Raw genomic sequence first — 25,174 nt, 5'->3', positions numbered from 1 at the left:
ACGACTGCAGTGGATGTACCCCACAGTGACAATGGAAGGTAATACAGAAACAATTGTATTTTACTGAAGTAGGTTACCGTAGCTGCAAGAAAAGCAACCCAACTTCGAAAGGCACGACAAGATCCCTTTCCACCGACAGTTTGTCGTAGCTATTCTGCGACGTGAAAATAGCATATGTATGATCGGCCAACTCACGCGCCACATGCTGGCCTCTAAGAAGAAAGCTGGTATCGCGTTACTAGTAATTACAAGTCATTCGGTTTCCCTGACTGAACAGGAAACTCAGTGACAACTGAACGGAACGATCACCGGAAACCTGACAGCGCTCTATCAGATTTGAAAGATCCGGCTGAAGCGTCGCGACACGCTGTTATCACTGAAACAAAACGATGTACTTGAAATTACGGCTCAAATGAGACTGTGCAGTAAATTAGAAGTTCTCCATTTCACGAAATTGAGGCACGTTAATTGACAGATATCGCTGTCCAATGACTGTTCACTCTGTAAGTTACTACACTACTGAGGCTCAAAGTAGTAGATTGTAGACTTTCTTCTGGGTTTGCTCAGTCTGCCAACTCCAGGGCACTAACTCTGGCAAATGCATCTTAAGACTCACTACAAACCATGTTTCTATCCGCCAACTGTTTCGAAAGTGTTGCTAATGTGACTGGGAGAAACAAGGATGTGACGGAAACCCTCCGAGACCATGCATCGAGCTGTTACACCCACTGGAGCAAACGTTGTTTACCTATTGCACTACACGAAGTTTCAACAAGCTGCGATCCATTGTGCGATGTCACTAACTTAAAAAGCGAATATATATTGTACATCTGTCTTGTCTGGTTAAATGTATGGGAGGGCCCGACGGCTCTAATGTTGCCAGCGTCATTAAACAGTTAAACACATAAATAAAAAGGTGCGCAAAAACACTTCAGGGGAAATTATGCAGTACAGAAAATAGCGACTTAAGTATTTAACGCACAGAGCTCGATAGATACGAAAGACGATCAGTGCAGAGGGAGCTACAGGAAACTGCTCGCGAAGTTTAAGATCGCACAGGGCTTCCATGAGGAGTACCCAGTGTTTAGGGATGCGACAGGAACGATCATTCGAAGCAAACTTAAGTCTAGTCAGCATCGGCTCTGAAATGCGTATCTTGCGACATATGAGCACTTGGCCAGAAGAAGGCGTGTTTCACAGTGACGGAAATAAGCAAGTGCTTCAACTTATTAAGATACGTGTTTTAGACTTTTTGCTTAGAATGATCGATCTTGTCATAACCCTGACTATTGAACATTAGCCGAGCGGTTCTAGGCGCTTCAGTCTGGAACCGCGCGACCGCTACGGTCGCAGGTTCGAATCCTGCCTCAGGCATGGATGTGTGCGATGTCCTTAGGTTAGTTAGGTTTAAGTAGTTCTAAGTTCTAGGGGACTGATGACCTCATCTGTGAAGTCCCATAGTGCTCAGAGCCATTTTGAACTATTGAACATTCCTCCTGGGACAAGTCTTGTTTGGGCTACACGAAGAACTGGCCATATCTCTACAGAATCCAAATTTCATGCAGCCGGAGTGGGGACGTTCTTTCGCCATTCTGAAAGCAGCTCTTGCCAATTTTAGATAAGGCGTTTGGTACGCTGTCAGAGAAAGCCAAAAACTGTAAGAACCTTAATCTGAGAGGTCCAAATATCTCATGGTCAAGAGGAATACTAGCTAGTTTGAAATAAAGCATGTGTTCACGAAAATTGTCACATGTTAACGTGTTTTAGTCCTACTGATTTAACTGGATTTCTTTTTTTTTTTTTTAAAGTGTGGGACTCTTGATCTCTTCCTAAATGCGACTTACCTGAAGTTCAACCAACAGGATGTAAATCGACTATCTCATCACGTAGGAGCACTTGTTACAAAATAGATCTCCAGCTTCGCGACATTTGCAAGAATTTGAGCATACCCGCGGCAGAGTTTAATTTGTACCGACCTTACGCACAGTTTAAAATGCTGCAAACAATTACGACTGGTGTGCAACGAAGTACTACATGCCCTGTATCTTCTTGCCTAACGTGACAGGGTTAAATAACTGTTTCAGGAAATTACTCTGTTCAGTATTCTAGTGACAGTTCCAACATGAGTAAGGATTCTGTGAGAGGTCATTCAGAGTCTCGTGCTAAGTTAAAACGTGCCTCAGATTCACAATCGACACTCACTCACATCCATGCTTTGTCAAGAAAGGGCTGCGAAAAATAATCTTACGGATGCAATGTAAGAATTTGTTTCCCACGACCGTTGAAAGGAAAGATACATTCGGATAACGTAAAAATTTTGGAGTTAACAAAAGAAATGCATTATTTTCCAAAGAAATTAGATTCTTTTTTTCCTTAATAGGCGATGCACAGCAGCGTTTTTAAAATATCGCAACAACAGCAGCAGTGATAATACGCTTATACGTTTTGCTGAAAGGTGTATGTGTGGGGGGGGGGGGGGGGGGGGGGGGGGGAATGGATGGATGGCACGTGGCCAGTGAACACCTGCGTCACACCGCCTCTGGCGTGCGAAGAACGTCGGTAGGTATATCGATGCCAAGCATGTCTCGCTGCCGCTCTGATTACGTTTGGGAACATCTCTTTATGACAGGTTTTCGTCTGCACGTGGGATCAAGAACAGCGTGACGTATATGGGGAAAGATAAACTACCCACACACAACGAAATGTGGGTCTTCCTCACCGATTTTTTTCAGGGGACGTATCTAAGCTTGGGCGGGATAACGACTGAATATGATTAGGGTGCTTCGTCAACGAAACACTTAAAGAGCTGCGTCAGCACGTCTTTTCGTCGTGAGAAATAGTATTCCCAATGTATGCTGTAGACAAAGTTACAAGCTTGTTACTGAGCTGGAAAGGCCATCTACTTTCTTTGAGTTCAACGGTTAATTGACAGGGCTTGGGAGAAACCCATTTAGTTTAATAGAGTTCGCTTGGGAGAAATATATTTCATCCTAAAATCGTGTCTTGAAAGGTGGTTTGCGAAATTACTTTAGCAAGACTGACTTTAGTTCTGTTTAGGAAACTATCCCGCGAAACACTGCAGATGCGTGCCGAATTGGTGTGGAGTGAAGCGTCAAAATGTATGAAGGGGCAAGGTGATTAAATAAACTAAATAACATCAGTCCTGGTATGTGCAGCATCAAGCTTCAGTGAACTATAATAATCATGGCGCTTTCTTCGGCAATGGTTTAACTTTATTCCGAGGCGATGATATAGCGCCGTAAACTCTGCATACAGATCTATAAGATCGTTTGTCAACCTCCGTAGATAAGCCTGATTGTTTCCTTACAGAAGCGAAATTACAATCACATACCTAGTTCAAAGAGTCTATCCTTCCCAAAAAAAAAAGTGCAAAGTGTTGCCCTGGATGGCAAATCTCCCTTTCTACGACGAATCACAATCGGTCCATTGCGAAACGTGTGCAATGCCACATTAACTATTCAGGAGTTCCCAATTTTTTGCTAAGCTTATGTTCTCAAAACTGGGTCAGTGACTTTGTGAAACGGGTTTCCTTGGTCCCGGCAGGCGCAGCCACGAATGTTTGGCACGGGCGCAGGTATGCGGTCAACTCCTGCCAAGTCACCTTGACGTCGAAGCAGACGACTACGGGGACACCGCCCGCGCTTATGTGAACCCACGCAGGGGACATCTAGGCGGGAGTTGCCTAACGCCTGCACTGTCTGATTTTGCCACAGTCATACATGAATTAAACTGATGTTCGAGCCGTAAATCTTCATGAAACTGACGTTTTTGCCTTCGTAACAGGATGTCACGAAGTATCCCAATTCAACACCAACACTTACGTAACATACGATTTAAGAGAGTTCTGGAGGACTTGAGCTCAATGAAGGCAAACGGACGGATAACATTCCATTACATTTATTAAAATCATTGTGGGAAATGGCAACAGAAACGACTATTCAAGTTTCTGTGTAGAGCCCATGAGACTGGCAACGTACAACCAGACTTCTGTAAAAATGTCCACCACACAATTTCGAAGTTATCAAGAGCTGGTAACTGCGAGAACTTTCGCAGAGTCAGCTGAACAGTTCATGCATACTAGTTACTGACAAGAATATTGTACAAAAGAATGGAGAAGTAAATTTATGATCCGTTAGGTGATCAGTTTGGCTTTGAGAAAGGTAAAGGCATCAGAAGAGAGTCCTGACGTTTCGTCTGATAATGGAAGGAAGACTGAAGAAAAAAATCAAGACACGTTCATAAAATTTGTCGATCCAGAAAACGCGTTCAACACTGCAAAATGGTGCAACAGGCTCGAAATCCAGAGAAAAATGACTGTACGATGTAGGAAAAGACATAATTTGTACAAGAACCAAGAGAGAACAGTAAGAGTGAAAGATCAAAACGAAATGCTGGGATTAAAATGTGTGTAAGACAGAAATGCAGCCCGTATTGCTCCATCCACACATCGAAGAAACAATGAGAAAAATAAATGTTCAAGACTAGGATTAAAATTCAGAGTGTACAGATATCAATGACGAGATTCGTTGATGACATTACTATCCTCAGAATGGTGGAGTAGTATAAAATCTGTTGAATGGAATGATGTCTAATGAGTACAGAATAGGTATTGAGAGTAAAATGTAATGAGAAGTACCAGAAATGGTAACTGCGAGAAACTTACCAAAATTTGTGATCACGCCGTAGACGAAGTTACGGAATTTTGCTGCCTTAGAAACAAAATACTCTATGACGTACGAGGCAAGGACGTAAAAGGGAGACTAGTAAAAGCATTCCTGGCGAAGAAGAGTCTACATACGACCAATTTTGAGAAAGGAATTTTTTAGAATGTACGTTTGAAGCACAGCATTGGGTGATAGTGAATCATGAATAGGAGAAAGGAAGGGTGAGATCCGGTGCTAGAGAACAATGGTAAGGAATGGTGACTTCACGCAATCGGCGAGTAAAGGAACATATGGTTAGCACAAGAAGGAACAGAATTGCAAGATGCTTTTACAGGCGTCAGGAAATGAACTCCGTGGTGCAAGAGAGAGCTGTACAGGGTTAAAAACTGTAAGGGAAGACATTGAAACGCACGCAACTAATAACTGAAGACGTATGGTGCAAGTGCTACTCCGAGATGATGATTTAGCGCAGGAGAGAAATTCGTGGCGCTCCGCATCAAACCAAACTAAGAAGCATACAGTGCGTGAAATAAACGTTTTGGAGAACGAAAGCACAGTATTCCTTTTGGTAACACACTTCTAGCAGTCTAGTTAAGACAAATTCTTTGCAAACAAAGTAGCTACACAAGCTAGAATTGACTAGTGCTGGTATGTCTCCAGACTTATTTGGAGCTACCCGTCGTCAATGTTTCCTTCAGTGATTTGAAGGTGCACTGTGGCAAACTTCGTATAACATTCACGAAGGTAAAGTCTACAGCATTATTCAGTTCGCTTAAGATTGGTTTGGGGGAGGGGAACAAACAGCGAGGTAATCGGTCTCATCTGATTAGGGAAGGATGGGGAATGAAGTCGGCCGTGCCCTTTCAAAAGGAAATTGATGCTTTCGTGCCACGTCTTATTACGTGTCAACTATCGTCTCGGAATCTTCGGCCGACGTCTGTTATTCAACAAATGTCAGCTTAAAAGATCAAGACGTAAGTCAACTGGCAATATGTCACAACTGCAGAACTGTTGTTGTGGTCTTCAGTCCTGAGACTGGTTTGATGCAGCTCTCCATGCTACTCTATCCTGTGCAAGCTGCTTCATCTCCCAGTACCTACTGCAACCTACATCCTTCTGAATCTGCTTAGTGTATTCATCTCTTGGTCTCCCTCTACGATTTTTACCCTCCACGCTCCCCTCCAATGCTAAATTTGTGATCCCTTCACGACTCAGAACATGTCCTACCAACCGATCCTATCTTCTAGTTAAGTTGTGCCACAAACTTTTCTTCTCCCCAATCCTATTTGATACCTCCTCATTAGTTATATGATCTACCCATCTAATCTTCAGCATTCTTCTGTAGCACCACATTTCGGAAGCTTCTATTCTCTTCTTGTCCAAACTAGTTATCGTCCATGTTTCACTTCCATACATGGCTACGCTCCATAAAAATACTTTCAGAAACGACTTCCTGACACTTAAATCTATACTCGATATTAAATTTCTCTTCTTCAGAAACACTTCCCTTGCCATTGCCAGTCTACATTTTATATCCTCTCTACTTCGACCATCACCAGTTATTTTGCTCCCCAAATAGCAAAACTCCTTTACTACTTTAAGTGTCTCAGTTCCTAATTAATTCCCTCAGCATCACCCGACTTAATTCGACTACATTCCATTATCCTCGTTATGCTTTTGTTCATGTTCATCTTATACCCTCCTTTCATGACACTATCCATTCCGTTTAACTGCTCTTCCTAGTCCTTTGCTGTCTCTGAAAGAATTACAATGTCATCAGCGAACCTGGAAGTTTTTGTTTCTTCTCCATGGATTTTAATACCTACTCCGAATTTTTCTTTTGTTTCCTTCACTGCTTGCTCAATATACAGATTGAATAACATCGGGGGAGAGGCTACAACCTTGTCTCACTCCCTTCCCAACCACTTCTCCCCTTTCATGACCCTCAACTCGTATAACTGCCATCTGGTTTCTGTACAAATTGTAAATAGCCTTTCGCTCCCTGTATTTTACCCCTGCCACCTTTAGGATTTGAAAGAGTATTCCAGTCAACATTGTCAAAAGCTTTCTCTATGTCTACAAATGCTAGAAACGTAGGTTTGCCTTTCCTTTATCTTCTAAGATAAGTCGTAGGGTCAATATTGCCTCACGTATTCCAATATTTCTACGAAATCCAAACTGATCTTCCCCGAGGTCGGCTTCTACCAGTTTTTCCATTCGTCTGTAAAGAATTCGCGTTAGTATTTTGCAGCCGTGACTTATGAAACTGATAGTTCGGTAATTTTCACATGTCAACACCTGCTTTCTTTGGGTTTGGAATAATTATATTCTTCTTGAAGTCTGAGGGAATTTCGCCTGTCTCCTACATCTTGCTCACCAGATGGTAGAGTTTTGTCAGGACTGGCTCTCCCAAGCCCGTCAGTAGTTCTAATGGAATGTTGTCTACTCCCGGGGCCTTGAATCGGCCATTTCTGCTGCTGTTTTCCAGAAGCTAATCGACAGGGCACTAATTTAAGGCTTTCTCGAGCGCGACTGCTCAGGACCGTTGACGAGGCTGCCGGCACGGGGCGTGGCTGGTAGGTTCTCCACCGCAGGGGTCACCGCTCTCGCCCGTCTCCCTTACCGAATTTGCTTTCAATTGGTGCTTTCCCCGGAGACACGCAGCATGTATTATTCATAGAACTGCACGTTTATGCGCGGGCGGTCGCTAGCGGGCGCACAGCCCAAGGCCGGTGATCGCGACAGCCATGCGACATCTCCACTGGACCAGCCCCCAAAGATGCACTGATTTTAGTAACACTATACTAAAGTATGGTCGAGCCACATCCGCTGTCAGAGGGGCGTGGCGGTCATGGCAAGGGGAAGTGCCGGGGGTGCATGCGCAACAGCAGTAATCAAGTGCTAGCAGCAAACATCAGTCGCATCATTATAAAATGGGGAGTGCGCACTGTTGTGTTTCACTCTGCGGCTTCCGCGCCAGCTGAATACCTACATGATGCTTTGACTTCTCAATGACGTTAGAGAGTGAACCTATGTACATTTACATCTATACCTTACGGTGTGTGGCGGAGGGTACTTATTGTACCACTATCTGATCCCCCCTTCCCTGTTCCATTCACGAATTGTGCGTGGGAAGAACGACTGCTTGTAAGTCTCCGTATTTGCTCTAATTTCTCGGATCTTTTCGTTGTGATCATTACGCGAGATATATGTGGGCGGTAGTAATATGTTGCCCATCTCTTCCCGGAATGTGCTCTCTCGTAATTTCGATAATAAACCTCTCCGTATTGCGTAACGCCTTTCTTGAAGTGTCCGCCACTGGAGCTTGTTCAGCATCTCCGTAACGCTCTCGCGCTGACTAAATGTCCCCATGACGAATCGCGCTGCTTTTCGCTGGATCATGTCTATCTCTTCTATTAATCCAACCTGGTAAGGGTCCCATACTGATGAGCAATACTCAAGAATCGGACGAACAAGCGTTTTGTAAGCTACTTCTTTCGTCGATGAGTCACATTTTCTTAGAATTCTTCCTATGAATCTCAACCTGGCGCCTGCTTTTCCCACTATTTGTTTTATGTGATCATTCCACTTCAGATCGCTCCGGATAGTAACTCCTAAGTATTTTACGGTCGTTACCGCTTCCAATGATTTACCACCTATGGCATAATCGTACTGGAATGGATTTCTGTCCCTATGTATGCGCATTATATTACATTTATCTACGTTTAGGGAAAGCTGCCAGCTGTCGCACCATGCATTAATCCTCTGCAGGTCCTCCTGGAGTACGTACGAGTCTTCTGATGTTGCTACTTTCTTGTAGACAACCGTGTCATCTGCAAATAGCCTCACGGAGCTACCGATGTTGTCAACTAAGTCACTTATGTATATTGTAAACAATAAAGGTCCTATCACGCTTCCCTGCGGTACTCCCGAAATTACCTCTACATCTGCAGATTTTGAACCGTTAAGAATGACATGTTGTGTTCTTTCTTCTAGGAAATCCTGAATCCAATCACAAACCTGGTCCGATATTCCGTAAGCTCGTATTTTTTTCACTAAACGTAAGTGCGGAACCGTATCAAATGCCTTCCTGAAGTCCAGGAATACGGCATCAATCTGCTCGCCAGTGTCTACGGCACTGTGAATTTCTTGGGCAAATAGGGCGAGCTGAGTTTCACATGATCTCTGTCCGCCAATTCTCTGTTTGTTCGACTCCACACTGCTAAAATACATATCAATGCGTGTAGTATTTATCGAACACGCTAATTCTCACTTCAGTATTCCGTTATTCACGTAATTTACCAAAGGCGCCTGTACGTACCTACTCCTAACGTTAATGAGGACTGCAACAATCGTCGGATGTTCGTTCCGGAGTACCTACAAAGACGCGTGCGATGTAATGAACTTCATGGAGAGTGTCACTGGAGTTGCAACTGAGACTTCACATTCTTTGGGATTATTTTTATACGGTAGAAATTTTACTGTGTCGTCATAGTCCTCAAGTCAGGCAACTTCAGTACTGTTTGCGACAACCATGAGCGAGCAGACAAGTAATTCCATTAAATTTGAGGCTTTTCTCTCAATCGTCGCTCCATTCTTGTTTTTAATTTTGTCCATTACTTCTGCATCGTTAGGGCTTTCGTCACCGTTGCCATTACTCAAACCAAGAAACGCTATGCCATTTACTAGATGCTAAATACCGGGCCGGGCATACGTTAGTTTTTTTTCATATTACGCTTGGATCTTTGTGACAGTGTACACTCATTTCTGCATCCTATGGCTGCAGTGCCGCACTTACCCAGATTTTTACCCTCTGTATTTAGGATAATCTGTGTCAGTTGTGACTGCCACGCTTGTATAGCGTAGTTTCTCTAAATTTACTCTTTGTTTACAGTTATGAAAATTTTGTAAAAGTGGCCAATCTGCTATTCGAATGTCCTACTAAAAAACAAATCTAAACTTTTATGGTCTGGCAGATTGGCTGATTTGCTATCCGACTGTAACAACGGTTTAGATGTGGCATGTTCCACGTTATACGCTTTTATTAGCAGAAAAATTTTAAACTGAATCAAGAGCGTTAAAGTATATTTATTTTATTACAAAATCCACATATACATACTCTGCAGACAAATAGATACTTATCCATTTACTTATTTGCTTTTTTAAAATAATGTTCTACAGGTTTTGCTGCGTATCAGCTCTTTGTAACTGTTTTCCACTCAGCTGACATCGTTATTCCGATATTTTGATCATAACAGGGCTACCAACTGTTACACTTTCAGTCTCGGAATTACTTCACACATTCGCCAACCTACTCCAAGATGCACGGAAGGTAGGCGTAGTGTGTCATCGGCATCGAAATCAGATGGAACGCTTGCTCACCCGGCCCAGCGATAAATATTCCGGAAAGTCGGTATCAGAATGGTCGGATGTGGATCAGAACGCTAGAACACCGGAATACATACCAAATTAACCTGTACACCGCAGTTTCTGCTAGCAATTTAATTGGAGTTTATTTCAAGATCACACAGTTCGTTTAAATTATATATACTTTTCAGTATACTCCACAACTTGTTGGAAAGTAAGTTGCTTAACGCACTTAGTATGTAATAATTGAGGTTTACCATCTGATCGAGGCACATATTTCATTTGTGACATGTCAGTGGCCTCTCTCTGGCTATAATGCCCTATTCGAGACGCGTAACAATGTGTCATACATAGTCTTCACTCTCAGTGAAGCAATGTGGTAACAGACACGGGCACAAAATCTATCTGGAATATCCCGCGTACTGACGTAACAAAAAGTAGACTTGATAACATTTCGACTGGCGCTTCACTTACGATTTTGTTTATATATTTCACGTGTTGCACACTTACATAAATGATGAATTCTGTACATTTTCTTTCTTGTAACCGTTACCGAGTCAATTCGCATTTGACATGAACCGAGGTTTGTTTTTGTAGCTTGAATAGAACAGCTCGTCATTAAATTATTACTACAATAGGTTTCCTAAAACAAACATTGTTAGTACGGTAAGGGAAGTGTTGGTGTTTTAAGAATAAAAAGCGTTGCCTCCAAGTTTGTTACAAATGAAAGTTTTTGGAAGTTATACAAACCAAATACGTATAATCTAGTATAGTATACTGTAGTATAGTAGTCTAGAATTAATGACTGAACACGTTCTACCTTAGATGTATTGAAAATCTCCGAGCTTTATCACGTAACACTAGGGTTGCAATATCTAGCTGGGACCTCGTCGGGGCACTGACATGGGGGTATAGAAATGAAGTAGAAAGTTAAATGTAACTTTATTTATAGAACAATTCATGGAACTTGCTGCGGAAGAAGTAATTGGTAGATCATATTTTTCGAAAGATTTCACCTTTTTCAGCAGGCCTTATTCCCTTTTACGTATTTATAAAACTCAATGCAAGTCAGCTTATAGTTAAACTGATTCCACAGTCCTCGATAGCGACAGATTTATGTTATCAATCCACTGGGCCAACATCAGCGAAAATACTCTTTCCACAATGGCGTAGTGTGCGGGAATACAAAACAAATACCCGCATAATTTTAGCTGTCGGCATTTGCGTTCAGGATTTTCCGTTTCCTTAGGGCAACCTTTCTTCCACCGAATGTTTAGACTTCCATTCTTCCGAGTCACGCTCACTTTCTAAAACGCTCTTCATTACATATATTCCTGAAAACAACTGTCGCCGGAAATCGAACACCAATTTTAGTCAGATATATAGAAGTGTTTTCAGTCGGTGTCACCCGATCTGGGGCTTCAGACAGCGTCATCCAATCAAATACTCGATATTTGTTAAAGAAACAGCTCATTTCTCGGCAGAAACGCGAAGTATATTTGACTGATCGGACTACTGGCAATATCTGAAATTATTTTAGGTGCCTGTCTTCGCCGTCAAAAAAATATTTTAATGGAATCCGAAACTTAAGAATTCTCTCAACTGCGGACATTAACGACAGCCATCTTGTTTTTGAGTTGGAAAAGTATGATCATTGACATCAACGCTTAAGCAGGAATCTTCCAGTTTCTCTGTCCTTAATGTGTATATTGAAAAATGATTAAATATTTTCATAACGATTATTTCAATGTAGACATTAAGGACTCCAGCAGCGCTTGATCTAGTATCATGGAGAATATGGGCTGGGCATCCAATTCCTTCTACATTTTTCCCTCTATTTCTTTAATTTGTTGAAACATTCCGCTGGCGGGGTAGATGAAGCCCTACGAAGTTGGTATTATCTCCACAACAAGTGATTGCTTTATCTAATGGAATCTGCAGTTGTCTTTACGTATCTAGACAAAACTAAATTCTCTCCGACGTTTCGATATTCAGCGAATCTAACTTCAACAGCTTCTGTTGGATTCCGTCAGTTCAGTAATGTATTGAACACGAAGAAATAATCTTGTCAGCCTTGTGGTTAGATACGTCGGTGCCTACGCCGTAAAATGAAACTTCTTGCAATTTTTTTATGCATGCGGAAACGGAGTGGGGTGCGAGAATATTTTTAACAATAACTCTAGCCTCGATCCTGGGTGTGGACTGCTTTGCGGCGAGTGTGGAGCCCGGATACATTGCGGCATTCAGTTCTACGGTATAGTCAAGAGAATTGAAGGCTTGATGATGTTTGATAACTTTGTAAGTAGTAGTTAGTTCTGTAGCAGCAACGAGCAATTCTTCCAGGGTATCTTCTTAAATCTTGACTGTAGAAACAGGCTTTGATGTCGATGCTACCGCGAACCTACTTATATTTGTTTGCTTCTTCGTTGAGATGTGAAGCTTCACATCTGACTTACCTACGCGAATTACTGAAATGAAACAGCTGCAGATACCCCCTAATGCTTTCTGATCCGTGTGTCCTTTCTTGACGAAAGACCACTCTTTTCTATAATAATAATCCGAAAAGCGACACTTCGTCTTTCCACCCTTGGCGTTTTCGAAAGCTATGGTACAATAAGTTTATTAGACTGAACAGTAGACAATAACATTTTAGTTATCAAAGTGTGTGTAACAAGTGTGTATTCCCGCTATAAACACCTGAGACATTCCAGAATGAGATTTTCACTCTGCTGCGGAGTGTGCGCTGATATGAAACTTCCTGGCAGATTAAAACTGTGTGCCGGACCGAGACTCGAACTCGGGACCTTTGCCTTTCGCGGGCAAGTGCTCTACCAACTGAGCTACCCAAGCACGACTCACGCCCCGTTCTCACTGCTTTAGTTCTGCCAGTACCTCGTCTCCTACCTTCCAAACTTTACAGAAGCTCTCCTGCGAACCTTGCAGAACTAGTACTGCTGAAAGAAAGGATATTGCGGAGACATGGCTTAGCCACAGCATGTCTCCGCAGTATCCTTTCTTTCAGGAGTGCTAGTTCTGCTAGGTTCGCAGGAGAGCTTCTGTAAAGTTTGGAAGGTAGGAGACGAGGTACTGGCAGAAGTAAAGCTGTGAGGACGGGGCGTGAGTCTTGCTTGGGTAGCTCAGTTGGTAGAGCGCTTGCCCGCGAAAGGCAAAGGTCCCGAGTTCGAGTCTCGGTCCGGCACACAGTTTTAATCTGCCAGTAAGTTTCACCTTAAACATTACTTACTTACACTCGCCGTTCGTATTACGTTTAGAAAAAATCGTCTTATCAGATCGCTGTTCAAATGGTAACTTCCCGATTCTTCCGCGTAGTGCTGCTGAAATAGTTCCAGCCCCATGCTACTGGAGAAATCTGGTATTTTCTCGAATTATGGCGCCATGTCTGAGACAGAATACGCAACACTCAACGCCACCTGTGGGACGACCTTGTCAAAATAGACTTGTTGACACAAATAACACAGGCTGCATTTACATTTTGCGCTAACAGATGGCGTTACTGCAGTACCTGAGCCAAGCTCATAACAATGTTTTGTAAAATCGGGACAAAATGGGGGTTTTGTCGGGGTGTCGGAACAAGATGGTCCATAACGGTGACGGTCCGGATATATCGGGACGGATGGCAAACATACGTAACACTGCTTTGTTTATTCTGCTATGAAGTTCATTGTTTAAGAAAAGACTTGAAATTGCTGACGCTGTCACAATCACTGAAACCAGTCAGGAAGCAGAAATTAGAGAGAAATAATATAATCTTTCGGTTGATACGTGCTCGAAAGGCAGTAAGAATCATTGTTAAAGAAGCATGTATAAAATTTCGCATTATTTGCGTTGGCGAGTGACCACAGGAGCCGTTGAGCCACCTTATATCCGTATATAAAATAAAGATGCAACACACCAAGTAAAACGTATTGAAGTTGGCATTTCTTCCGCGGTTTGTAGGTCACCTTTGGTATGTTATACATTGAAACTTCCCTTCTTTAGGAGATGCGCGATCTGATTTTTTCGCTGTAGTCACTGGCTCCTCACAACAAACGGAGTGCTCTCCATTATTGAATTAACATGATGCTGCGTCAAGACGTCGACCTAAGTAGTGATTTTCACTATTTCGTGGTTAATTTGGAAGTAAACATACACAACAGGAACAACATCAATACCTACATGGACTAATTTCTCGCTAGAAGGTAATGCACCAATTTTCGTGGCGGATAAACAAACGCTGAAGCGCAGAATTAAAATTGAAAAATATTACACTGGGGCTATTGTGATGTCCCTTCCAGAATGCGATGTCCTAGGTATTTTTCAACACTGTACATGCAGCTTTTCATTTTTTCACACTAGTAACTGTTTTGAAACTTTATTATAACCGAGAAGGGTCCATTGTAGTCATGTTATTTTCTTCATTTTAAATGTCGTACGGAAATAACGTTTCCGTTATTTCTGCCACTTTTACCCCGATTATGGCAGTGCTTTCCTTTAGCAATACAACAAAAATATTTTCCAATTGCATTGGGGGGGGGGGGGGGGGGGACAACGGTTCAAACCCGCGCCCAGCCATCCTGATTTAGGGTTTTCGTGATTTCCCGAAATCTCTTCAGGCAAATGCCGGGATGGTTCCTTTGAAAGGGCACGGTAGATTTCCTTCCACTTCTCCCCAAATCCTACAGGACCGCTGAACACTGGTCCACAACCAACCAACCAACCAACCCACACCAGAGTAAATAGAGTATTACCAAATCTTGTTTCACACGAAGTAAAATTCTTTAAGAGGGACCACAAAGTTGAACAGCTTGTCAGCTTGTGTCGGAGGCCCAGGGTATGAAGTATGTCACTGCGAACTGTACTTTGGAATTTTAAGTGTTCCGAGTTACAGCAGATTGGACTGAAGCCCCCTTAGTATTGTGAGGTAGTTTCAGCTGCATTTGAAGCTTGCAATACGGCTGGAGTTCAAGTCTTGAGGAAACAGATTGAAGACAAAAGTGAACGTTATTTGGTTTTACTAACTCAAGTAGTTAAGTTTAATAAATAGTCCATGTGGAAGGTATAAATGAATATAAATGTGTGACGTTTTCTGCACATTAATAAAGGTTGTTATGGTTGATGCTGGAAACGTTGTAGCTTTGTGTGTACCCACAGGCGCTTTAGGTAGAGCTACGTATGCCACTATACGACAAAACATTCCATCAGCTACTCGCGCTGTTTACTGCGCCGCTAATCCACTAGTTTACGTCCGCTCTGTAACATTGAAAAGAACAAGGAGAGAGAAAGAAGTATAGCCCAGTGTTCTTAATGCGCTTCACTGTATGTTAATGGGCCGTGAGCGCCCGCGATAAGTGCTATCATTCACGGCCTACAGAACAACTTCAGGGCAATAGGCCGCGAAGCTTCCGCCACAATGAGTGCGTGGGCCACAGGGAAAGCTATCAGAAGATAGATTCAGGCTACACAGGTTCTCACGGGGATGTGGCTGAGAATGGAGGCGGAAGATTATCGGTCACCTATAACGTGGGTTTTCGCACACGCTATCGTGTGATAGTTTGAAAGCCGCTTACGTCATCTTCATTTGTTATCTGTTCGAACAAAGAAGGTTAGCCAATCTTTTATACTTGGACCTACTCTGGACTTTTAGCTCACGGTGTTCAGCTACGATTATATTTGCTACTCCAGCATGTTTCCGATCTGCCATACATTAGATCGCCTTCTAGGTGTTACTCCTGCTAACCCGGGAAATAATTTCCTCGATCCATTCACCACAGCTTCTCACCCTATTCACCTCAATTTCGTTTCATTTACAGCTTTAATTACAATGGCGTATTGTTGAAAGAGTACATGTTCTGGGCTTCATCCAGAGATAATGCTACTGTGATCGGGTTAAATGTGCGAGTGCGAGTGAAATGGCGCGGCGATTGGAAACGTTCTCAAGTTTAAATAGGTTTCTCACTGGCAAAACATCTAAACTGCACACACATTCACGGTGAAATTCTGGCGGTGTAAGGGCCAATGACAATGTCTACCCGTAGTGAAATGGTGCCAGCAATTTGACGAAGCCTGCACACACGTGGCTAATATTGATCGGAAAGGAAGGCAATTGACACCGATCACAGAAGACAAAATCCAGGCAACGGACGAGAACAGATTCGCAGCAGTCACATATTTTCCAACGGTGAGGGCGTTCACGCAGCTGTTATCGAATGGCTCCGTGGTCAAGGACCCAACTTCTATCGTCAAGGAATTTAACGACTCTTAGGATGTGTCGACCGTCGTTAACAGGGACTTTAGGATGTACAAAAATAGTGCAAATTACGAGGTCTGTTCAAAAAATTCTGGAACATTCGAAATTTCGCGCCAATGGTGTGTAGGAGCCAAAAGCGGTTGGCAACCCTGCACGCGCCTGTGTTTAATGTGTTACGCCGCTTTCACACTATACGGTTTTGACCGTACGGCAAAAAGCCGTACGGCTGTAGGTGTGAAGAAATGTATGGCGCCTTTCACATTATACGGCGACGGCAAAATGCCGCTGCCGTGCCGTGCTGCAGCCGTGTCTTGCCACTACAACAGACGGTCGCCGTACGGCAAGTTCGACAACAGTGGCCTACGTGACTAAGTGCATGCTTTCACACTGGACGGTTTTGAGCCGTACGGCGTCGACTAGTTCGTTGTAGTGTCGTTTTATTCATTTGTGTTTATTCTTGTTTACTGAAAAGTGTAGAAGAATGGATGAAATTGATACTGAACTTTTGATAACCTTGGTGGAAGTAAGACCTGTTCTGTGGGACAAAACTCTAGATGCGTATAGAGATCGTATTGCTACAAAGAATGCTTGGCGGGAAGTTTGCGTAGCACTGAAGCAAGATTTTGATGAGATGGAAGACAAAGATAAAAATGCGTTTGGTAAGTATTTATTTAATATATTAATATTACATTTAATACGTTTTAAACAGTTTTTATTTAACGTTATAAATTTTATTCTAAAAGTAAATCGTTTGTTTATAAGTAAATTACTGCTACCAGTCACGTTTTTTTTGTTTTGTTTATATTTTGCACGACGCGTTTCGGGAAATAATTCCCATCCTTAAGTGCGTTTTTCTCTAAGTTTTCATCATGTGTGGTGTCTTTTTATGTGTCAGGTCTTGCATTCTGTTTTCTTTACTGTAATTTATAAGAGAAACACGCACAAGACCTCACAAATAAAAAAACACTACACATAATGAAAACTTAGAGAAAAAAACGCACTTGAAGATCGGAATTATTTCCCGAAACGCGTCGTACAAAATATAAACAAAACGATTAAAAACGTGAGTGGTAGCAGTAATTTATTTATAAAGAAAACTATTTACTATACAGTCGCAGGCTTTCACAAACAATCTACAAAAAGGAAAAGGCTTGTTAATTTATATCTTTGACATCTGCCATGACACGCTTCCAGCATTTGTCATAAAATATTTACAAAGAGTGTTCCTTATGGCGTTGGCTGTCAGTCCTCCTCTTATGTTGGCATCTTGGGCTAAGTCTTCCAAACCAGTGAAGGATGTGGTGTCTTCAATTATAAATCCATCTCTCTGACGTACAAAATTGTGTAAAACAATGCAAGCTTTAACCATTTTTACTGCAAAATCTGGATGAACATTTAAAGGTCGGTGAAACAACCGCCACTTATTGGTGAGGATGCCAAAAGCACATTCCACATACCTCCTTGCTCTGCACAAACGGTAATTAAATACACGTTTCTCAACTGTCAAGTTTGTTCCCCCAAAAGGCCGGAGCAAATGCGTGTGTAGGCCAAATGCTGCGTCTCCCACGAAGAAGTAGGGTACTTTTGGACCTTCCGTACCAGGCAGACATTGGACGTCTGGAAATTCCAGGGAATTACTTTCTATTGACTTCCATAAACTGGACCGTCTGAACACTGAAGAGTCACAGTCTTTGCCATAACTTCCTACGTCGACATAAATGAACCTGTAGTTGGAATCCGCTACAGCCATCAGAACCACAGAAAAGTATTCTTTGTAATTGAAGTACATTGATCCGCTATTAAATGGGGCAGTAAGACGGATATGTTTTCCATCCACCGCTCCTAAGCAGTGGGGGAAATTAGCAGTACGTTCAAATCCAGCCGCTATTGATTCCCATACCTCTTTGGTCGGTCTTTGTATACATTCTTCCCGCAGTGATGACCAAATTGCTGTGCATACATCATTAACCACTTTACTTGCTGTAGAAATCCCAATTCTGTACTGGAAATGTAAGTCAGTGAAGGAACAACCGCTTGCCAGATACCTGAACAAAACGAAAAAAAATCAGTGACATTTAGTTTGCAGTGGACATTTTTTGTTACAGTTTTGCTTTTTTCTATACAAAATTAAAATGTTTTCATACAGTTTTGTTTTCTTTTGATGTAGGTATAGAAGTAATACGGAGGTGGACCAATCTACGAGACTCCTTTGTGAAGTCAAACATAAAAATTCAAGCTGCGAAAAAAAGTGGCTCAGCAGCAAAGAAAATGAAAAAGTATGTATATTCTGATCAGCTGCAGTTTCTAAAAAAGCTGTATGATGCTCGAGAGACGGAGGACAGTTTTCAATCGGAACGCACCGCCAGACTGGAAGAAGATATAGAAACGCAGGGCTCCGTCGAAAATACTGAGAATGTTTCTGGGCCATTTGATACAGCACCCACACAACAAACATCCAAAAGCGAGTGCCATACAAACAGAAAACATAGAAAACCTGATGCAATCGAAATGAAAATATTACGAGCTCTGGAAGAAGACAAACCTTGCAGCAAAATGTCATTTTTACTTAGTCTGAAGCCTCATCTGGAAAAATTTGATGAACAGGATTATCTTCAGTTTCAGATGGGAGTCCTCAAAGTTATAGAAAATATATATGAAAGGAGAAATATATTGACAGCTCAACCTCCTCCATTTACCCATTACACACCTCCCATGCCCTATAATAATAGATTTCAAGCTTATTCTTATTCACCTATGGAAAATGCTGCTCCAATATCCTCTTACCATACGCATCAGATTCGTCCTCCTCCAGCTGCACCAAACCCAACTACTTTTCTCGAACAACCATTACAGACTTCTCAAGGTCGCAGTTCTTATCAACGAATTAATAAAGTGCCACCACCATACCCTTCGCCTTCCACAAGTAGCCATGAAGGCCCACCATCAACAACGCAGTTCTACAACGTTTTTGCAGAGAGCCTGTCGCCACAAAGTGACAGTACAGTCAGTCCTGCTACAAACTCTTTGGTTTCAACTGCTGATATTGATATTGACTTTTCTACTTCATAATCTGAGCGTAATAAAAATGTAAAACACAAATAAATAAGTAAATAAACAGAACTAGTTTTTATGTATTAAATTACCTTAACGTGATAGCCAGCATTTGAACAGGTTGGATGCAATTGCGGAATTGTGTGTTTTGTCGTTGTAACACATCCTTTAGTTTTCTATGTAATTCGTCAAACGAGGTAATAGACATTCGGAAATAGTTAAAGAATTTATTTCCGTCGTTCCTCAAATCTTCAAAGAGTGTATAAAATAAACCCACTTCGTCTCTTCTCTGGTTAATGGGGTGTACCCACAAAAGACGACCTTTTCTTTTGCGGCGACGATGAAGCAACCACAAAGCAACAACTCGTTTACGGTTCATCTTGATACACACATTAAGCAAACTGAATAGACACCAACAACTGGTCACGTCAAAAAGCCGTGTAATGTGAAAGCAACACAGGCACGGCTAAAACTCGTACGGCTTTTTGCCGTACGGTCAAAACCGTATAGTGTGAAAGCGGCGTAACTGCAGGAAGATTCATTGTTGTATGTCAGTTATTCAGTGCTGCACTGGGAAGAACAGTGTGTTGCACAGTTCGCGAATTTCGAGACGGCAGAGTTAGTGTAGGGTGGCCAAATTATTTTCGGTGAAAACCGGGACACACTCACCCGGGTGCCAGTGGACACCTCATTCCACATGTACCCAGGTTTCTTAATTTTAAATTAATGTTTTGTTGATACATTTTGTTAACCCGATTATTATAACTAATAAGCGGATACAAAAGATTGATATAATCTAGATTATCTGTATAATTAATGATATTTAATAAACTTATACAGTAATAAAGAAATGTATTAGGATTTTCCAAAATTTTACAGCCATTCAACTCTTAATCAATTAATATTAACATGAGCTTTAATATTACTGAGCACTTGTAGATGGAATTGACTGTCCATGGAGAAAAGAATATTTTTCACTGACTCCAGCCTTGTTGATCAAGTCTTTGTTCTTTGAGACACAGTGATAAAACTCGGCACAATCCATTTTGTAGTTGTACAGGATCTGCAGGATTGTTTCAAGAGAGTCCACCTCCATTCTTGTTTCTTTCATCAGTCCACTAGATATTCATGAATGAAAATATTCTTTCCACTTTGGCATTATGGGCTGGGATTGCAAATAAATACCTTGCAATTATTACCAACTCAGAGTAATGCTGAAGAGAGTCACAGCTTTTAAAAAACTCACCCACTTCTCATGGCATTCCAATGGTGTTTTTTTTCATCATTCAACTTGTGAAGACTTTCTTCAACAAAATTTGCCAGTATGCCCAAGTGATCAAAGAGAATGGAATCATCGATTTCAATCTCTTTACTCTTCAAATAAGAAACTGTCTCTTCAACACTTTCCCATTTTGGCACTCTCTTCAGTAACATCCAATCAAACACCGGCGATGAGGGTAAATATGAGGCGCTCCACTTGCTGGGATATTCTACAGAAGTGTCATAAAACTTGTTAACTTCTCTAAAACTCCTTTCCGCTGCTTCTGATACTTCTGCTCTTTTAAGGACAGATTTAACATTAAAAGAAATGAACTGCTGTTCTCTCCTCATAGTAACAGTTTCCAGAGTATTTTTCAAAACATCATTTACCTCTATTACACTTTTCGTGCTTCCCTCAATTTCCTTTATCCCATGCTGCAAAGTGCTAAGCTGACTTAATGAACCATAAGTAGGCTTCACTTAAAGGGTTACCGAAAAACTGAATCAATATTTTGGGGGCTTTGTCTTCATTTAGGAAAAAATCGTTTAACGGTTCAAACAGGCGAATTACTCTCAACTGCTGGAAGCAGTGATAACCAGCGAGTTTTCGAGTGACATTACATTCATATATTCAGTTCCCACATAATCCCAAAACTCCTTAAGCCTCTCTGTTCGAACAGTAGATATGTAAAAAAAGTGAGAGTATACCTTCATGACGATAGTTTCAACATCACAGCTTAAACTGTCAGCAGATGTCTGCACGCTATTGTGTAAAACATGTGCAGGGCACCCTATGCCTTCAATGTTTTCATGCAATGTTGCCTTTAATTTGGTAAGTACGTTGCATTTGCCTTGTCTTTTTAAACCATCAAAGTTTGTGTTGGTGTTGTCTCCACAAAATGCCACACATTTATTTTTCTCAAGATCAAACATTTCGATAGTATTCATACAAAATCTTGAATTTTCGTCAGATGTTTCATTAGATAGGGAACTCACCTCCAAAGTTTGGTCTGAATTCCCTGATTAATATCGAAAAACTGAGCAACAAACGGAAATATTTTAGTGGCCTTGTGATTGCTGGCATCAGTGGATATCCCGTAGAAAGAAGACTTTTTGATGTATTCAAGGCTTTCCTTTACACTCTGGGGAGCAATAACTCCTTTCACTAAGGCTGACACTTTAGTTCTTGCTGAACTAAACTTTTTTGCAATGGAAGAATCATCAAACATAATGCTATTAAGCTTATTAGTACAGTCACTAGATCTGTAAGTTTGGTGATGTTTTACCGTGTGGTAGGCTAGTGTAAGCTCGGCTGTTCGAACTTTCGTCTCTTCACTTGACTGATGTTTCACAAAATAATTTTGTAGAGTTTTACTGCAGCTCGGTGCACTGTATGCGTTAATGTGTTTCTTTGACCTGATGTGATCAACTATGTCGGAACTTCCACCATGACATATACTATAAAACAGTTACATACGGAACATACTGCTTCGTAACCAAAACGACCTTTCTTAATGAAATTCCATTCCTTGGAATAACAGTCACTGAACTTGCAGGCACGTTTCGGCATTGCGTTTCACAGTACTGCAGCAATAATACCACTAATATGAGAAAAAACTATTGCAGTTTGTCTGACAAAACTTCAACTACTACACTGTTCTGACAATGAGTGTGTAAGTGGCGCGACAATCTGACGGTTTCATAGCTCTGTTACAATAATACAACTATTTGTTGGCCAAAGTATCGCTCAAAGTAAATTATTGCCCGAGTGTATCAATACTGATACTGTGATTACTAGTATGGGACAATGGAGGTTTTAAACAAATAAGCTAAAATATATTGATTTCTTGTGTTGTATTTCCTTTAATATAGCGAAATCCCAAAAATTTGAGAAAGTTTCACGAAATGTATTTGAAAACTGAATTCCGGGACTTTTGAGCGTCCCGAAAGAAATTTTCGGGACACCGAAACACAGGGATGAAAACCGAGACAATCCCGGTTTTCCGGGACGTTTGGTCACCCTAGGTTAGAGGAGCAACGCGAGCGCATTCAATTTTGCGTGAAACTCAAGAAAACCTTTAGAGAGAGAAACCAAATGACGCAGGAAGCTTATGGTGATGAGTGCTTAAGTCGTAATCGGTGTTACGAATAGTTCAAGGAAGTTAAAGATGACCCTTCGCTCATGTCAGAAACGTGAACGAAATTTCTCGTACCAATTGAAGACTGATTGTCGGACAGGTTACAGGAGAATGTATTTCCAAATTTGGAAACCCCGTTGAAAGGACGAAGATTTGGAAAGAGACGTGATGAAAGAAAATTTGCACGATCTAGCAGGAGGCATACCTCCCGGAAATTGAAACGGTCTATCACTGTGGAGGAGAGTATTTCGAAGATCATTCACAATAAGTAAAAGGTGTCACTTGGCCTGCCACAATAATGTGTGTAACTTTTTCAAATTCCTCGTAGTTAATAGTATTGGCAGTATACACAATGTTTGAGAGATTTGTATGCCTTGATAGAAGAGCAGGAGTGGCTCGGCACCTGTCACTTATCAGTGTAATACCATTAATGATTCTGAATACTGAGTGGTTTACGGTAAGTACAGCTTTTATCAGTCAAGGGAAACTATTCTGCGACAACGACTTTTTTCTAGTCTCTACTATTAATAGCAAACGTTGTTCCCTCACCAGCTCTTATGATTTCAGCATCATGGGTGTATGTGCGTCGTCACTGTACTAAGGGAAGTCCATTGAATAGCGCTTTCCTTCTGGGGCTCTAAACACGCTTAGTTGTGGGATGTCTATCAAAAGCACTGCAGATCCGTTTTACTTTTCTGCTTCTTTTTCCTCTGTGCAAGGTGACCTTACAGACAGACACCTTCGGGTTTGTTCATAATTTAGCATTTCAATCTCCGTACTTGTACATCAGTTTCCCAAACCAATACGACGAATTCTTGAAAACTAAAACCTCTTCAGATGACCACATGATTTCCGTGCGTCTGTATTACAGAACATTTGCCGTTTCTTATAAGAACCGCTTTTAGCTAAACACAATTTTAATTCTTTGTCTCATAGTACTACGAATAATTTTTATACAGAATTTAAACTCTTGCATGGACACAATTTTGTGAACAAAAGCAACTCAGTACTGTTACTTAAAAAAGAAAGCATGTAAGTCTTGCTTGTTTGAGGTTCTTGATTCGATTTTTGCTAGTAGCAACTTTAACATTCTGTCTGTATCACGGAAACGTTAATCTGCAAATACTGAACCGTAATTTATGAAAAACAACATTTTGATCATTATTATCAAGCAAATGAATAAAAATTCTACACAGTGTGTTAAGCTGGCCCATGACCGAGTGAGGTTGTGGGGAAAGGAGGATGTAAGCCCTGTTCCCCGTTTCTCGCCGCCGTTTTTGGTCTGTTATACTGTAACAACAACACAGGGACCGACGATGGCGCCAACTTCTTAATTTCTGTGCACATCGCGAAGCGGGAGACCTGCAAGAGGTAAATTCTTCCGGCTTTTTATCCGGACATTGGTATCTTATCAAAAGCTTATCTCCCAAGCCCGCTTTATAGCTCCTAGAGGCATGTTATAGTAACTGAGAAACTCCTGTATAATGTATAAATAAAATTGCTGCTAGTAAGAATAGATGGAAGGACATCTTGATTACAAGACTTTTACCCTTTTTTTTTTTTTTTTTTTTTAGAATTGCATCGTACTGGTTTAGGGAATCATTTTCCGTACAGTGTGGTTCCAGTCATGTAATTATGAAGAAAATTGAAGAGGATCTAGTTCGTAAGCTCTTCTTCGAAGTAATCAAAGATCACAGTTTAACGGCTCGTCGGCAACGAGGTCATTAGTAATGGAGCACGAACCGACTGGGAGCTATTCCATGAACCTTGACCTTTTGGGTAATCATTCCTGCGTTTCCCTCCAAAGATTTAACAGAACTATAGATCATCTAAAATTGGACGACCAGACTGCGTATTACAACTGCCGCCGTTTCTAATTTTCGTCCACCATCTCACGGGCGCTCGGTCACAACATTTTAGCCAGGCTTTTGCATGTACGTGGCTAGCTCAATCAGACCACTGTCCGCGGAAGGTAAGATCCCACACTTTGGACGAGGCAGGGAATTTCGTATGAGGGCACACCCAAATGCAAATAGATTCAATATTAATAGTTGATGCTTCTGGTGCATTTTGTTCTCTATGTCTGTTCATTTCTGTAAAGTCGTAGATCGCCGATATTTAAATGGTAACACTTTCGTCATTTTACCCTTCATTTCCTTTTGGGCATTACTGCAGTTTCCGCTCTATTTGCAAGTTATTCGGTATCTTACAGTATTTACTCAATGCATGCCGTAGCTCAGGTCAGCGTCATTTGTAACATCTGACTACAAAGCTGTGATGTTGACACTCACATGATGTTTCAAACTATCTACATCCATACTCCGCAAGCCACCTGACTGTGCGTGATGGAGGGACACTCACATGAAAATGGCTATAGAGCCGAAATTGCTACTGTGTCCAAAAGGACTTTAAAGAACAGCCGGATG

At 41.5% G+C, this 25,174-nt stretch overlaps 1 protein-coding gene and 1 non-coding gene across 3 annotated transcripts in view; one reads left to right on the top strand and one right to left on the bottom strand.

The window, feature by feature from the left end:
* Window positions 1-25,174, bottom strand: part of LOC126457021 (caspase-1-like) — a 151,072-nt gene that overhangs the window by 72,071 nt on the left and 53,827 nt on the right. The window lies entirely within an intron of this gene.
* On the top strand, window positions 13,178-13,252 carry Trnas-cga (transfer RNA serine (anticodon CGA)). The gene has a single exon. It is a non-coding gene; the product is annotated as a tRNA-Ser (tRNA).

This window comes from Schistocerca serialis, chromosome 2, assembly GCF_023864345.2.
Source record: "Schistocerca serialis cubense isolate TAMUIC-IGC-003099 chromosome 2, iqSchSeri2.2, whole genome shotgun sequence".
NCBI lineage: Eukaryota > Metazoa > Arthropoda > Insecta > Orthoptera > Acrididae > Schistocerca > Schistocerca serialis.
The sequence above is the reverse complement of the archived record's forward strand: the minus strand, read 5'-3'. Positions and strand labels throughout refer to the sequence as shown.